The sequence below is a fragment of the Kogia breviceps genome, chromosome 11 (genome assembly GCF_026419965.1).
Source record: "Kogia breviceps isolate mKogBre1 chromosome 11, mKogBre1 haplotype 1, whole genome shotgun sequence".
Lineage (NCBI taxonomy): Eukaryota > Metazoa > Chordata > Mammalia > Artiodactyla > Physeteridae > Kogia > Kogia breviceps.
Window position 1 is genome coordinate 36,820,222 of NC_081320.1, and position 3,765 is coordinate 36,823,986.

Genomic DNA, 3,765 nt, shown 5'->3' on the forward strand with positions numbered 1-3,765 from the left:
TCCAGTCTACTGTCCCTACTCAGCAGTGTCCAGAGCTGCCCCTTGGCTTTCAGCCCTGCTGCCCTGTGAGTTTTCTCAATATGTAGGTGAGACGAGAAAGGACTGAGCCTGCCAGCACCAAGGTCGTGTGTTCAACTCTAGCATGAAAGCTTTAAAAACAGTTAAAATCACACAGAACCAAAGGGAAAAGAGGAGTTCTCTGGGACAAGTGTGGTGAGAGGAGACCCACCTGACACTTTTTCCCATCCCAGGAGGTCCCAGGAATCCAGCTTGTTTCCACATTAGGGGAGCCACCAGCAGAGCCATGATGTCCTGACCAAGGGGACGTGTGACCCCAGGTGCAGGGTCTGCGGAGGTGAGGTCACCCTGGGACTATGGACATGTGACCCAGGTGGAGGTGTCTGGGGAGGAGGGGTCACCTGTTGAGAGAGAAGGTGTGACTTTAGGTGCAGGGTCTGGGGAGGTGTGTCACCCTGGTGAGTGTGGATGTGTGACCCCAGGTATAGGGTGCGGGGACTGTGTGCGTCTTACCACATCTTCATGGGTCAGGATCACATGTACGGGGAGACTGCATATGTGCTCTTTGCCTGCACTGCGTCCTGTCCCCTTTGAGATTTCCAAACTGCATTAACGGTGTTGCCCTAGTTAACCTGTGGTTCCTTTACTTCTCTTAATCTGGTCACAATCATATGAGGTCAGTCATGTTTGAGTGTGCTGCTACTCTGTGTTCTGGTGAGTGACAACACTTGGTGGTATCCTATTAATATCATAGCATATCATATGCCTAATCTATGGGGGTCACCACGGCCTGGGTCCCCCTGGACAGAGGTCAGCTGAGCACAGACTAGCGCCCCCCCCCCAAGAATGGTCTCCCACATGCTCTGTGAGGGTACCGTGATGGCCCCTAAGGTAGGAGACTGTGTCTGGGCCTCCAACATCTGTGATGAAGAGGAGTCAAAATGGAATCTCAATTAACAAGACATAATTTTAAGAATTTATTTTAAGTGAAATAAAACACGTCACGTACCCTTTACCATCATCACCATTTTAAGTGCACGTTTCTGAGGCATCAGATCTATTCACTTTCTCGTGGAGCCATCACCACCACCCCTAGAACTTTTCATCTTGCAAAACCCAAATTCCACAACCATGAGAGTCTCCCTCTCCATTCCCTCCCGCTGCCCTGGCCCCCATATCCACTTCAGTCCCTGAGTTGTCGACTCCAGGGCACCCACTGGAGTGGAATCCTGCAGTGTTTGCTCACGGGTCATTTTGGAAGAGCTGACTTTCAGTCTGAAGCTCTGCCTGTTTGCATCTGAAGAATTTTCATTTAAGGAGAGGGTATATGAGGAAGGGGGTGTATGAGGGACAAAGGTGTCCGGGGTGCAGATGAGCCAGGACCTGACCAGCTGCCTTTTGGGTCCTCTGGTCCCATCTCTTGGTCTGTGCCTCATCTGCATCATCACTGCCCCCACTGGCACCGCTGGGCTGTTGTTGTCTGAGTGAGATTCCCCTGGTGCCCTTGCTCTCCTCCCCTCCTCCTGCTGGTTGGGGCGGGAACTGCTTGCTCTGTGGTCTCTACTCCTGAGGCACGAAGGACCCTGTAGCATGGACCTGAAGAGTGTGGGGTGTGGTCCCAGGAGCATGGGGCCCACATAGGACACAACATCAGGGCGTGACAAGTGCTAGGGCTGCCTCATCACTGACAGAGAATGTTGCCAAGATCCTGCTTGGGAGGGCATGGTGGGTGGCGTGGCACCCTAGAGGCCCCATTCCTATCCTGGAGCTTGCAAAGTGCATCCCCATGGGCTCCAGATTCACTCCATATCTCAGCCATATCACTCTGTCCAGTCTTGAACTCACAAAAACGAGCTCCCTTGTCCACAACATAGGCCTGGTCCTGTTGGTATTAGGATTCTTTAATTTAGGCGTCCTGGGATAGCAGCTCTTTTTAGGCCTGAGAAGGAACAGCTCAGGAGCATACAACAATTTCAGATGAAACTAATATTCAACGACTATCTCTAACTACTCAGTTGTTGACTTCTATCAGTATTTATTCTCCTGGTTTTAGCTCCGATGTGGGGATTACAGAGAAGTCAACATTTAAATCTTCATTATCTGTGTATTTGTAGCTTCAGTATCATTACTGACCCATAGTTTTTTATGGTTTGAAAGAGTTATTCATTTCATGTATCATGTAGAGGATTTACAATGATGATAGGGCAATTAAGATTACAATAATGGCTAGTAAATTGTTCACATTTTCTCTACCTGTGCATCTATTGTATGTATATGAGTTAGTTTAGATGTCAATATTAGTGAAATAATATAGAGGACTAGAGAACTTATTTTAAAAATCACTATTAATGTGTGATGATGAAAATGTAAAAGTTCTTCCATAATCGGTGATGTTGTATCTTGAGAACCTAGATGAAATTTATATGCCATAGTGATAAACAGGATTTTATCCTATGATTTAACTTTGACCAATCTACATTACTTTTTACTTTTATCTCATTTATTGAGAAAGGCATAATTGTTATGGTGTTGGCTTGAAACTGGTTGAAAAGGACTTGAGTCCTTCCTTATTTTACACTTACATAGATAGGATTCTTGAAACATAGGATATGGTGGAGAGCATTTGTGTAACCATTCTAGGTTAGGAGTAGGAGTTTCCACTGCTAAGACTTCTTGTTTAGATGCAAATGCTTTTCAAAATATGAAGAGTATTAGCATTACTGCTGCTACTGAGATGAATGAGCCTAAAGACAAAATATTTCATGTTGTGTGTGCCTCAGGGCACACAGACTAATGTAGTGACATCCCTGAGAGGCCAAGAAAGTGCTGCAGGAAGTCATATTTACTACTACAAATATACTTGTGAAGTGAATTTTTGCTCATGCTGAGTTAACTGTAAAACCTGAGAATAGTGGGAATCCGTGTAGGAGCCTCCCATAATAGTGAAGACTGCTCCCATGGACATTAGGTCATGGAAGTGTGCTACTACATAGCATGTATCCTGGAGCACAATGTCTGGGGTTGAGTTGGCTAAGATGATTCCTGTCATGTCCCCGGACATGTTCCGGGGCCACATCCCTGTGAGAGACGAGCGGGATCTGGGGCGGGGCGCCAAGCGCCAAAGGGTTTGCTGGGTCCCTCCCGCCCTGGGCTGGGAGGTCTCCAACCCCTCCACCACCCCGCGGTACCCGAGACCTCCATTCCCCTGGCTGGGCGGGCAGCGGGGCCCTGCCAGGGCGGGCTGGCCGCGGGGCTGGCGGTAAGGCGCACGCGCCAGAGAAGCTGGGCCTCAAGAGGCAGCCCGCGGTCCCCAACCCTGCGTACGGCCATACCACCCTGAACGCGCCTGATCTCGGAAGCTAAGCAGGGTCGGGCTTGGTTAGTACTTGGATGGGAGACCACCTGAGAATACTGGGTGCTGTACGCTTTTTGCCTCCCGCCCCGCCTTCTCCTTTAGTCGCCCGGGGCTGAGGCCGCCTCCGCCCCGGCCGGGCACCGCTGCAGGCCCCCACCTCCTCAGGCCCCTCCCACCACAGCGCGCGCCAGAGGGGGCGCTCCCCGCCGGCCTGGCCGGGGCTAGGGCGGCCAGAAGGCGGCTCTGGAAGGCAGCGGCACACCAGACGCTCTGGCGGTGGCTGGCCCGGATCCAGACTCCGCCGCAGGGTCGGGGCTAAGATACACGCCCATGAGTGGAAGTGCCTTATGCGCTGTAGCTCTGTTTTTTAGATGTCTTAGGAAACACCATAC

At 50.4% G+C, this 3,765-nt stretch overlaps 1 pseudogene; it reads left to right on the forward strand.

Moving 5' to 3' along the window:
• Positions 1–3,336: 3,336 nt before the first annotated feature.
• Positions 3,337–3,445, forward strand: LOC131765998 (5S ribosomal RNA; annotated as a pseudogene).
• The last annotated feature ends 320 nt before the right edge of the window (positions 3,446–3,765 follow it).